This window comes from Bos javanicus, chromosome 2 (genome assembly GCF_032452875.1).
Source record: "Bos javanicus breed banteng chromosome 2, ARS-OSU_banteng_1.0, whole genome shotgun sequence".
NCBI classification, from domain to species: domain Eukaryota; kingdom Metazoa; phylum Chordata; class Mammalia; order Artiodactyla; family Bovidae; genus Bos; species Bos javanicus.
In genome coordinates this window covers 129487791-129501921 of record NC_083869.1, presented here as the reverse complement: position 1 = coordinate 129501921, position 14131 = coordinate 129487791, and positions in this window count along the sequence as shown.

Genomic DNA, 14131 nt, shown 5'->3' with positions numbered 1-14131 from the left:
GGAATGACCCTGTACCTGTACCCTTTTCCCTTTGACCTTGGACTGTAGCCCTCCAGGTTCCTCTGTCCATGGGATTCTCCAGGCAAGAATGCTGGAATGGGTTGCTCTGCCCTCCTCCAGGGGATCTGCCCTACCCAGGGATCGAACTCGCATCTTTTATGTCTCTGGCATTGGCGGGTGGGTTCTTTACCACTAGCACTGCCTGAGGAACCCTCACAGTGGTGGCAAGAGACTAATGCCTCCCCTTCCCACCACTCCTTTTCCTGGTCTTTCTCCTCTGGGAAGAAGTGAAGAGACGAGGATAGGGGGCTTCCTTGACTTAAGCCATGGGGCATCTCCACCCTGGAGGTCCTCTGTCCTCCTTGGGAGTCTGATGCAGCTGGATCATCTCTTCCTTTGCTCCTTGTCAGGCCCTCATATCCTTCTCGCACGTCACCAGACATGTCCTGGCCACAACTCGGAGAATACATGACTCTCATTTACAGATGGGATTCAGGGGCCCAGAGAGGGGCCCTGACTTGCCTGAGGCCACACAGTGAATTAGTGACAATTCCAGAGCAAAGACAGCTGTGTCCTGCCTGGCAGCACTTCCACAACTTCTCTTTCCTGCTTGTGTTTCCCCAGCTGCTCCCAGCACAGAGCTGGGAACACCACGTCCGCTTGGTAACCTACCCAGAGAGGTAATGCGGGGTGATGGTGAACAACGTAGTCTTTGTTTTTTTGTTTTTTTTTTTTAATTTTTTTAAAATTTTATTTTATTTTTAAACTTTACAATATTGTATTAGTTTTGCCAAATATCGAAATGAATCCGCCACAGGTATACCCGTGCTCCCCATCCTGAACCCTCCTCCCTCCTCCCTCCCCATACCCTCCCTCTGGGTCGTCCCAGTGCACAAGCCCCAAGCATCCAGTATCGTGCATCGAACCTGGACTGGCGACTCGTTTCATACATGATATTATACATGTTTCAATGTCATTCTCCCAAATCTCCCCACCCTCTCCCTCTCCCACAGAGTCCATAAGACTGATCTATACATCAGTGTCTCTTTTGCTGTCTCGTACACAGGGTTATTGTTACCATCTTTCTAAATTCCATATATATGCGTTAGTATACTGTATTGGTGTTTTTCTTTCTGGCTTACTTCACTCTGTATAATAGGTTCCAGTTTCATCCATCTCATTAGAACTGATTCAAATGTATTCTTTTTAATGGCTGAGTAATACTCCATTGTGTATATGTACCACAGCTTTCTTTATCCATTCATCTGCTGATGGGCATCTAGGTTGCTTCCATGTCCTGGCTATTATAAACAGTGCTGCGATGAACATTGGGGTACACGTGTCTCTTTCCCTTCTGGTTTCCTCAGTGTGTATGCCCAGCAGTGGCCCGGGACTGAATCCTGGTTCAGTCACTTAAATGCTACGCAGCCTTCAGTCCTTGACCTCTCTGGGCCTCAGTTTCATCATTCATGAAATGGAAATAATAATGATAGCACTTCCTCCAGAACAATCCTGAAAGAGAGCAGAGGACAGAAGTGAAGAGGATAGCAGTGAACTCAGCTGAAAAGTGGGTTTAATCATAGTATTTACCTTACAGTGTGATTGTAAGGATTCAGAGTGATCAGGTACATACCCTGTTTAGAATGGTGGGTGGCATGGAAACGCTCAAAAATATTTACCTTTGCAATTACATTGCTGTGTCCTTTTGTGAACTAAGAACTTGCTGTCTCTTTAGAATCAGTTATTTTAGGATAAAGTGAGTCTGTAATAATTGTTATCGAAACTGTCTGCATTGGGAATTCCTTGGCAGTCCAGTGGTTAGGACTCAGAGCTTTCACTGATGAGGGCACAGGTTCAAACCCCGGTCTGGGAACTAAGATCCCACAAGCCTCACTGCAAGACCAAAAAAAAAAAAAAGTGTATAGAAGTTAAAAGCATGAACGCTGGAGCCAGGTTAATCGATACAGGTCCCAGGTCCACTTACTCTCGACTTGGGCAACTGTGCCTTAGTTCCTCATCTATAAGTGAAAGTGAAAGTCACTCAGTCATGTCTGACTCTTTGCGACCCCATGGACTATACAGTCTGTGGAATTCTCCAGGCCAGAATCCTGGAGTGGGTAGCCTTTCCCTTCTCCAGAGGATCTTCCCAACCCAGGAATCCAACCGGGGTCTCCTACATTGCAGGGGGATTCTTTACCAGCTGAGCCACCAGGGAAGCCCCTTCCCAACTGTAATTTGGGTATAACAATAGTATCTACCTCACAGAGGTAAGGGGACGAAATGAGATATTTTACATGAAAAGCTCAGCATCGAGCTGGCACAATTATGTTCTCAATAAATGATATTCGTCATTAGGTATGACCATAGGGTCATCAGGAGCAGTACACGAGATAATGCACAAAAGCAGTTAGTGCAGGGGGGCACAGCAAGTGCCCTCTGAGGGGCACACATTGTCTCTGCTGTCACTTCTTGCCGGGAGGCTGTGGAGGACCGGGCTGCCGTTCCCAGGGCCCACAGGTTCCTGGCCAGGCAGGCGTTCTCCCCACCGCCCACAGGCCCCCGGCTTCACTCTCAACTTTTGAGAGCAGCATCTGATGCCCATTACAGATTGAGCTCTCCTAATCCACCCCAACCCCTTTACCAGTTGTCAGCCGCTTATCAGCAATTAAGCTTCCATTTTAGATGCCAAGACAGAAATACATTTTGCTGCTGAGTGGGGAGGCGTTCAGATGGGCTGTCAGACTAATGTTCTTTTCAGTTTGGCAAAGACTTTCATAGACTTATATGGACTGTTAAAAGCAGAAGGGACCCTAGAGAGGCCCATTTTACATGAATGAAAACTGAGGCTGAGGAGCAGAACCAGGTGAGCCAGAGGCAGAGGCAATATGCACAGGGAGAGACCTGCGTCTATTCATGTGAGGCTTGACAAATAGCGGGCAGCTGTGTAGAAATTGCTGTTGTTGTGTGTTAGTTGCTCGGTCGTGTCCAACTCTTGCAACCTCATGGACTGTAGCCCACCAGGCTCCTCTGTCCATGGGATTTCCCAGGCAAGGATACTTGAGTGGGTTGCCATTTCCTTTTCCAGGGGATCTTCCCGACCTAGGGATCGAATCTGTGTCTTCTGCATTGGCAGGGGGACTTTTTTACCCCTTAGCCACCAGGCAAAACCTGCGTAGAAATATGACAGGGGATATCTGGCATGCCAGTTTGTTAGGATTCTTCTTTGCATCCCTTTTTATTCAGAGATAAGGATTCTCCTTTCCTCTGGGTAGAGAGAGGGCACCCCTTATTGAGGGTTTTATGGGAGAATCTTTCAGGGAAGAAGGGTTAGGGAAGGAGGTCAGAATGACCTTCCTGCTTCCGGTATTTTCTCAAATCCTTCAGCTTAAAATATTCAATATGCCAAGGTGCCATAGTTGGGAGCAGTATGTCCTGAACCCCACCTGGGGACAATTTTTAAGAAAAGGAAATAAATAAGCAACAAGGGTATATTTTTATAAAATATAGGGAAATATAGCCACATTTTCTAAGAACTTTAGTTCTTTATTTATAGCCACCCCACATGGCTTGTGGGATTTTAGTCGTTCAGTCAGGGATTGGACCAGGGCCTTCTGAGTGACCGTTCAGAGTCCTAACCACTGGACCACCAGGGAACTCCCTGTAATAACTTTAAAAAAGCGATTTACTTATTTGAGTGCACTGAGTGTTAGCTGTGGTGTGTGGGATCTAGTTCCCTGACCGGGGATCGAGCCTGGGCCCCCTGCATTGGGAGTGCAGTCTTAGCCACTGGACCACCAGGGAAGTTCCCCCCATAGTAACTTTAAATGGAGTATCAGCTCAGTCCGGTTGCTCAGTCGTGTCTGACTCCTTGCGACCCCATGAACTGCAGCATGCCAGGCCTCCCTGTCCATCACCAACTCCCGCGGTCCACTCAAACCCATGTCCACTGAATCGGTGATGCCATCCAACCATCTCATCCTCTGTCATCCCCTTCTCCTCCTGCCCTCAATCTTTCCCAGCACCAGGGTCTTTTCCAATGAGTCAGCTCTTTGGATCAGGTGGCCAAAGTATTGGAGTTTCAGCTTCAACATCAGTCCTTCCAATGAACACCCAGGACTGAGCTCCTTTAGAATGGACTGGTTGGATGTCCTTGCAGTCCAAGGGACTCTCAAGAGTCTTCTTCAACACCACAGTTCAAAAGCATCAATTCTTCAGCGCTCAGCCTTCTTTATAGTCCAACTCTCACATCCATACCTACATACATAAATATTGAACCCACATACCTATGATCCTTTTTTAAAATTATATTTATTTATGTTTGGCTGCTCGGGGTCTTCCCTGCTGCCCACGGGCTTTCTCTACTTGTGGTGCGTGGGCTTCTCATGGTGGTGGCTGCTCTCGTTGCAGAGCACAGGCTCTAGGGCATGCAGGCTTCATGAGTTGCAGCGCACAGGCTCTAGAATGCAAGTTCAGTAGTTGTGGTGCATGGCCTTAGCTCTCCCATGGCATGATCTTAGTTCCTCCACCAGGAACTGAACTCATGTCCTCTGCACTGGCAGGTGAATTCTTAACCACTGGACCACCAGGGAAGTCCAGAAGTCCCTATGATCATTTAATCTATGACAAAGGAGGCAAGAATATAAAATGGAGAAAAGACAGTCTCTTCCACAAGCAGTGCTGGGAAAACTGGACTGTGACACTTTAAATAATGAGGTTAGAACGTTTCCTCGCATCATATACGAAAAAACCCTTAAAACAGGTTTAAAGACCAAAATGAAAGACCTGAAACCACACAACTCCTAGAAGAGAACATGGGTGGAACGCTCTTTGACATAAATCGTAGCAACATTTTCTTGGATCAGTCTCCAAAGGCACAAGAAGTAAAAGCAAATGTAAACAAATGGTACTTAATTCAACTTCAAAGCCTTTGCAGAGCAAAGGAAACCACCAACAAAATGAAAATGCACCCTAGAGAATGGAAGAGAGTATTTGCAAATAATGTGACTGACAAGGGCTTAATATCCAAAATATGATCAACCACTCCAACGACTCAATATCAAAATACACAAACGACCCAATCAAAAAATGAGCAGAAGAGTCGAATAGATATGTTTTCCAAAGAAGACATATAGATGGTCAACAGGCACAGGAAAAGATGCTCAGGGAATTCTCTGGCAGTCCAATGGTTAGGACTGCCAAGGGCCCGGGTTAAATCCCTGGTCAGGGGAACTAAGATCCTGTAAGTCATGCCCTGGCAGCCAAAAGAGAAAAGGCAAAGAAAGAGAAGAAATGAAGGGTAACATTTCTAACAGAGACAGGCAAGTCAAAACCACAATGAGGTATCACCTCGTGCATGTTAGGATGGCTATCATCAAAAAGAACATAGACAACAAAAGTTGGTGAGCTCGTGGAGGAGGGGATCCTCATACACGCCGGTGGAGAATGTAAATTGGTGCAGCAACTGCAAAGAACAGTGTGGAGGTTCCATAAAAAATTAAAAACAGAGCTACCATATGATCCAGTAATCCCACTCCTGGGCATGTTGTTGTTTTTCCGTCGCTCAGCCATATCCGACTCTTTGCAACCCCATGGATTGCAGCACGTCAGGCTTCCCTGTCATCAACTCCCGGAGCTTGCTCAAACTCATGTCCATGGAGACGGTGATGGCCATCCAACCATCTCATCCTCTGTTGTCCCCTTCTCCTCCCACCTTCAGTCTTTGCCAGCATCAGGGTCTTTTCCAATGAGTCAGCTCTTCGCATCAGATGGCCAAAGTATTGGAGTTTCAGCTTCAGCATCAGTCCTTCCAATGAACACCAGGACTGATCTCCTTTAGAATGGACTGGTTGGATGCCCTTGTATTCCAAGGGACTCTCAAGAGTCTTCTCCAACACCACAGTTCAAAAGCATTAATTCTTCTGTGCTCAGCTTTCTTTATAGTCCAACTCTCACATCCATACATGACCACTGGAAAAACCATAGCTTTGACTAGATGGACCTTTGTTGGCAATGTCTCTGCCTTTTAATATGCTGTCTAGGATGGTCATAGCTTTCCTTCCAAAGAACAAGCGTCTTTTAATTTCATGGCTGCAGTCACCATCTGCAGTGATTTTGGAGCCCAGAAAAATAAAGTCAGCCACTGTTTCCCCATCTATTTCCCATGAAGTGATGGGACCGGATGCCATGATCTTCGTTTTCTGAATGTTGAGCTTTAAGCCAACTTTTTCACTCTCCTCTTTCACTTTCATCAAGAGGCTCTTAGTTCTTCACTTTCTGCCATAAGGGTGGTGTCATCTGCATATCTGAGGTTATCGATATTTCTCTTGGCAATCTTGATTCCAGCTTGTGCTTCTTCCAGCCCAGCGTTTCTCATGATGTACTCTGCATATAAGTTAAATAAGCAGAGTGACAATATACAGCCTTGAGTTCACCTTTAATGCTGCTTTATTCCTTACCTTCTCTCCCAAGCACAACACTATGATGGAGCTTTTGTTTAGTCTTTGCTGCATTTAGGATGAATGAAGCATGGAGCCCCAAAAAACCGATTTGGGGAAAACCTGTTCTAGGCCAGTTTCCAGGATATATCCAGCCCCAACCTCTGTCCTCCCACAGAAGGGGGCTGAGATATCCCACTGTATGTATACACTACACATTGCTTATCCAATCATATATCAGTGGACGCTTGGGTTGCTTTCTCAAACATAACTTTATTAAACGCTTTAAAACAGTTGCCATTTTAGACGGAAACCTCTTTAAAAGTTCATGTGTCCCAGCTCTACTATACGAGAAAGAAGTTGGGTATGGAGAGGAAATCTCTAGACCTTTAGGCTTCGACTTGAGAATCAGAAGTCTTGTATAGCCTTTCTTAGCTTTGAGCTAAGAACCAGAAGTTCCAAATCCAAGTCCTAGTTTTGCTATCAAGGCAATTTAGCCTTCTAGGCCTCAGTTTCCTCACTTGTAAAGTGAGTGATGGTATAAGTAATCATATCTTAATCCATGTGCTCATATTTTATTCCATACACATACCCATTATGTGCTAGTGAAGTTGCTCAGTCGTGTCTGACTCTTTGCAACCCCATGGACTGTAGCCTGCCAAGGCTCCTCCGTCCATGGGATTTTTCCAAGCAAGTATATTGGAGTGGGTTGCCATTTCCTTCTCCACATTATGTGCTAGGCAGCATAATTCTTTTTTTTTTTTTTTTTACTTTGGCTGCACCAGGCCTAAGTTGCAGCACTTGGGATCGTCCATCTTTTTTGAGGCAAGATCTTTAGTTGAAGTATGCAGGATCTCGTTCCCTGACCAGGGATCAAACCCTGGCCCCCTGCACTGGGAGTGCAAAGTCTTAGCCACTGGGCTACTGGGGAAGTCCTATGAGTATACAGTTTCAATTCAGAATGAAGTCCTGTCCTTATCACTTACTTGACCCTCCCACAGCCCTCCTTCTCTGAATCTGTTCCTTTATCTGCCAAATGGGCTCAAAGAATCAAAATGAGGTCCTGGGTGACTTGCAAGTGTGTACAGATGTGAGCCACTATCATGATCATCCTGAGGCTAGTTCAGTGTCTGCTGTGGAGCTCTATTTGCAAAGGGGAGAGGGTGGTCTGAGCCAGAGATGTGACATCACCCTTTTGCAGTCACACAGGAGAGACAGGACTGTATGTGGGACAAAGAGACTGAGTATGGGAAGAGCACACGGAATTTAAGATTTTTCAGGGCAAGGATCTGAGCTGGAGGCAGACTAGATGTTGAGGGGATGGGGGTAAAGGTAAGATAGCTATCAAGATGCACTAAAGTGAGGGGCCCTTCGTGGTGATGTAGCCTTGGGGGGCTGAGCTTTCCTGAGGGCTGGGATGGAAGGCAAAGTCTCCCCACCCTCTTCTCCCTCGGTCTCCCCCTGGCTGCTTCCCTTCCCAAATTCCCCCAGGGCTCTGGCCTTTTTACAGGCACTTTTACAGTTGCTGGTGAGAATTGATTTCTCTTCTAGTGTTGCTGGCACAGGGTTTTCTGGCTTTCACATGCAGGAACATGTGCAGGAATCCTCACGCAGGGGAGGCCCTCTCCAGTATGTCCCAATACATCTACTTACATTCCAGAAACATCAGGCAATCATCTAGTTCCAGTCCTACAGGTTTTTTCCCCCCCTTTTCAACACTCATGCCTCAAATAATATCTTTGAGATCATTTTGGGGTGCATTCAAAAGGAACACACTCAGAAAGCTGGATGACTCGCTCTTATTCACTCACTCATTAAACATCCAGAGAGCCCCTCCTTTGGGCCAAGTTTTGTGCTAGGCTAGGGTTTCCCTGGGATTCCCAGGTGGCACAATGGTAAAGAATCTGCCTGCCAATGCAGGAGCCGCAAGAGACTCGGGTTGGATTCCTGGATCAGGAAGAGTCTCTGGAGAAGGAAATGACGATCCACTCCAGTATTCTTGCCTGGGAAATCCCATGGACAGAGGATCCTGGGGGGCTACCGTCCACGGGGTCACCGAGTTGGACACGACTGAATGACTGAGCACACACACGTGTGGAGTTACACAGGAAGCATATCACAGGGGAAATGGTCACCTCAGGCTCCAAGAGATCAGGCAAGAGCTAAGGCTTGAAAGAGAAGTAGAAATTAACAAGGTAAAGAGCCTTGTAATGGGAGTGAGAAAAAAATCATTTCAGACAGAAAGAATAGCACGGGCAAACGCTCTGTGGTTTGGGGGAGCGCAGGCTTGAGAAGGACCAGAGTGACTGGAGTTCAGAAAAGGAGAGGCTGGAGAAGGAGAAGTAGGGGCCAGGCCAGGCAAGGCTTCATAAGTCAAGGCAGACGCTTGTTAAGCAGCAATGGGAAACCACTGAAGTGTGTTAAACAAGACACGGGCTTTCTCAGTGCGATGTGCCAGGCTGAAGACTTCTTCCCCAAATGCCAACAGTCTGAGAGCACTCCAGACTGGCTGCAGTGGTCCAAAAGGATCCTCAAGATCGTCTAAAATCGCCCTCTCCTGGGGGACTTTGCTGATGGTCCAGTGGTTAAGCTGCTGCCCTGCCAAGGCCGGGGGGCACAGGTTCACTCCACGGTCAAGGGGCTGGGGTGGATCCCACATGCCGTGCGGCACAGCCCAAAGAGTAATAGTCTCTGTCCATGCTGCTCTGTGTGCCTCCCTTGTACAGGCCCTTGAGTCCTGGTGTTGGCTATATCACCAGTGCTCAGGTGCCCAGTTGTATCCCACTCTTTGAGACCCCATGGACGGTATGCAATATAGCCTACAAGTCTCCTCTGTCCATGGGATTCTCCAAGCCAGAATACTGAAGTGGGTAGCCATTCCCTTCTCCGGGGAATTTTCTTGACCCACTGATCAAACCCACATTTCTTAAGTCTCTTACCTGGGCAGATGGATTCTTTACCTCTAGCACCACCTGGGAAGCCCAGCTATATCACGAAATAGGCCCCAAAGCAGAATGATTTCTGTGGTATCTCTGGAAACTTTGGGAACTTTAGGGCCAAAGAAGGGGCCAGGCAGAGCCTGGATCTGGAGCGGCTGAGACTGGGTCTCATGCATCTTTGCATCCCTCACTGAAGAGTTAAAGGATTATTAAAGGATTATTTTCAAAAAACGGTAAAATCATAATGGGCATCTAGGTATAAAATGAACACGTTAGAGATTTCATTTAACTCATTATCAGTGAAGGCACTGGTAAGATGTTACAACTAGTTTAAAGGAGAATCCAAAGGACACATTTATTGATCAGGAATATTGACATAAATGCCCAAATGGAAGACAAACCAGCTTCTTCCGCAGGAAAGGAGTAAAGTCCATGGAGTGTTGGCCAGACAGAACTTGCATGTTGACAGACCAGAACTATTTTACTTTGCTCTCAGTTCTCTACTATTTACAGAGCTATAAAGTAGTTCAAAGGCAATAAAAAGCTAGAATTTCCAGCTAGACAGCATGGAAAGCTGTGCACCAGACCAGCGTCAGCTTTTACTGTTAATGGCCAGGTAGTAAATATTTTAGACTTTGTGGGCCATATGGTCTTGTTTCAACTATTCAATTCTGTTCTTCAGGTGTGAAAATAGCTGTAGATAAGACCCCAATAAGCCTGCTGTGTTCCAATAAAACCCAACTCAGGGCAGTAAAATTGGGATAGCATGTAGTTTTCACATGTCACAAAATATTCTTTTAATTTTTTTCAACCCTTTGAAAATGTAAAATCCACTCAAGAGATATGAAAGCAGGTGCTTATTGGATTTGCTCAATATGTAATATTTTGCCAATGCTTGCTCTAGACAAAGCTGTTTTCCACTGAAGCATGTTTTTCTCTATAGTCTCTCAATTTGGTAGGCAGAATAATGCCCCCCTCCATATATGTGCATATTCTAATCCCTGGAACCTGTGAACAGGTATATTGTGTAACAGCAGAGGGGAATTAAAGTTGTTAATCAGATGATTCTGAGATGAGAAGGCTACCCTGGATTATGTGGGTGAGTCCAGTGTAATCCCAAGTGTTCTTTTTTCTTTTGAAAAAGCATTTTATTTGGTTGCCCCAGGTCTTAGTTGCTACATGTGGAATCTTTAGTTTCAGTTTATGGAAAACAGTTCCCCGACAAGGAATCAAACTTGGGCCATCTACATTGGGAGCTCAGAGTCTGAGCTACTGGACAACTACGGAAGTCCCCATAAGGGGTTCTTAAACATGGAAGGAGGAGGCCAGAGTCAGAACACAGAGCTGGCATCATGAGAAAGACTCGACAGCCATTGCTGGCTTTGAAGATGGAAGAGGACCATGAGCCAAGGAATGCAGGCAGACTCTGGAACCTGGAAAAGGCAAGGAAATGACTTTTCCTCCAGAGCCTCCAGAAGGAACACAGTCCTACTGACAACTTGATTTTAGCCCATGAGACCCATTTTGGAGCTTCTGACTTCCAGAACTGTAGGGTAATACATCTATATTGTTTTAAGATACCAAGTTTGTGATAATTTGTTACAGCAGCAATAGGAAACTTATATACCTCCTTTAATAAAAAATATAATTTCAAAGAAAGATTATTCTTGATCACAGAATAAAATTGGTCTCATTCAGTTTGGCTTGATTATGTACACAGGTGCAGAGAGAATGCTCTTTTACCAGATCTTATCAATTTGTTTCAAATTTTCAAAAGGAATCTCAGATTGGGCTTTAAATTTAGGTAAATTCCCCTCTTCTTGAGTCCTCAAATATCTAAGAGTTTGGGATTTGCCAGGAAGTAAACTTACTGATTCACCTATAAGGTTGGGAACGCTCTTTGTTGGGTGCCAGGTCACCTTTACTGGGAGAGCCGTGGAAGCATTAACTTCTATTTCTTTAAAAGTGTTAGTCATATCACAAGTGGTAACTAGGGGCTTCCCTGGTGGGCCAGTGGTTAGGATTCCGTGCTTCCAATGCAGGGGGCACAGGTTTGATCCCTGGTTGTGGGGAACTAAGATTCCACACGGTGTGGCATGGCCAAAGAGGAGGGGGAGAGAAAGCAGTGACATCAAAAGCCTGCAACTAAAGACTATTCTTTAACATGTTAACAGTTTGAGGTAAGCATTGCAGTCCTTTTTTACTGGGAGGGGAAAGGAAAGACTCTGAGATGGTCCTTCTTGGCTGAATACATAAACTCTTGCCTGATGACTGATCACTGATTGTTGAAACTTCAGAGAAGCATCAGAGTAAAGCAAAATCTAGCTGTGGGTGCCCTCATAGTGAAAAAGATCACACTTCTGTTTGTTCTAAGAGTGTAAAAAAATCACTTTCTTCTTTAAATTGCAAGTTTATGGAAAAATGAAATTGAGTAGGCCTAGGATCCATGAATAAATTTCTGAACCCCCCTTTTCTGAAGATGATTTTTCATAATCTACAGAATAACTTCTGAATTTTTAGGTAAATACATTTGTACCTAATATTGTATGTGCATTTTGAAAGAGAAATTGTTCACAGCTTTCATCAAATACTGAGAAGAGATGTATCCTCAAAGAGATTAAGAAGAGCTAAACTAAATGGTTTTAAGGCTCTTTCCAACACTGACGTTCTGACTTTATGATCAGCCATCACTACTCCCATCACGTCCATAGGCTGCCCTTGCCCACAGCTATAGGGCAGAAATGACTCTCTAGTTCAAGCAACATTTTTCTCTTTCTTCTTTAGAATAAGGACACACCCATCCTCACCTGCTGGACTGAAACTGCTCTGATCACTGCTGGTGACTGCTATTTTTCTTGCTATTTTAACACATTTCAGTGTATAGGGTATTCTTGTCACTGTAAATTTTCCAAAGTGGTTTTCCTTACCTAATTATTTCTACCTTCCAGTAACCTAAATTCTACCTTTTCAATTAGGACCCATTTCCTCTTAAGAAATCCTGCTTGAAGACTATACGGTTCATGTAAAATTGTTTTCAAGGCAAATGGCTGGTCAGAAGTCTGGGATAGTTTGAGCAGTAAAATAAAGCATGGTAGTAATGGATTATAAACCATAGAATAAAATAAGAATCCATGAGTCCATACTGATAAATGAATAGAGAAGGAAAACTTCTTCCTTATAGTAGCCTACCTATAGACTTCCTTCCTATAAGGAAGTAGACTTCTGTCCTTTCCATAAGAAGTTGACTTCCTCCCTTCCTATAAGTCTTCGTTATAGCAGACTATATACGCTATATTCTTTATATGCTAAAACTAGTGGGTGAAAATTCAATGAGGAACCGCATCTCAGTGAATATCCCCACAAATGACTTATTAATTTCAAAGTGGAAAATGGTAACTTTACAAGGGAGGAATCCAGCAGACAGCATCTTAACCGAGTGATTGAAGCCAACAGCAATGTTGAGACAAACCCACAAACATGCCTCCTGATACGATGCATGAAAGACATGAGATCACTTACATGGTACTTCTGCTAAATAGGCATGTACTGCCCGAACCCAATCATAAGGAAACATTAAGACCATCCCAAGCTGAGGAACACACTACAAAAGCAACTGGCTTGTACTCTTCAAAAACTCCACAAAGAAAGGTTGAAGAACAATTTCAGCTTAAAAGAGTCTAATAACTAAATGCAACACGTGATGGTGGCTTGAATCCAAGATTGGGGGGAAATAGTTATAGGACATTATTGGAATGGCCGATGAAATCTGGAAATGGGCTGTGGATTAAATAACAGTATTCTATCAATGTTCAACTTTTTTTTTTTTTTTGGATGCACTGCATGGCATGTGTGATCTTAGTTCCCTGACCGGGGATCAAACATGTACTCCCAGCATTGGAAGCTCAGAGTCTTAACCACCCAGACTGCCAGGGAAGTCCCAATGTTCAACTTCTTGACTTCTACAATTTTACAGCAAATGTCTGCTCTCAAAATATATACATGAAATAGTTACAGTTATACAGATACAACGTCTACAACTTACTCTTCTAAAATTTATTTAATCGAAGGATAATTACTTTACAATATTGTGACAATTTACTCTTTAAAATATGCCAGCAATATGCCAGCAAATTTGGAAAACTCAGCAGTGGCCACAGGACTGGAAAAGGTCAGTTTTCATTCCAATCCCAAAGAAAGGCAATGCCGAAGAATGCTCAAACTACCACACAATTGCACTCATCTCACACGCTAGTAAAGTAATGCTTAAAATTCTCTAAGCCAGGCTTCAGCAATACGTGAACCATAAACTTCCAGATGTTCAAATTGGTTTTAGAAAAGGCAGAGGAACCAGAGATCAAATTGCCAACATCCACTAGATCATCGAAAAAGCAAGAGAGTTCCAGAAAAACAACTATTTCTGCTTTATTGACTATGCCAAAGCCTTTGACTGTGTGGATCACAACGAACTGTGGAAAATTCTGAAAGAGATGGGAATACCAGACCACCTGATCTGCCTCCTGAGAAATCTGTATGCAGGTCAGGAAGCAACAGTTAGAACTGGACATGGAACAACAGACTGGTTCCAAATAGAAAAAGGAGGACGTCAAGGCTGTATACTGTCACCCTGCTTATTTAACTTATATGCAGAGTACATCATGAGAAAAGCTGGGCTGGAAGAAGCACAAGCTGGAATCAACATTGCCAGGAGAAATATCGATAACCTCAGATATGCAGATGACACCACCCTTATGGCAGAAA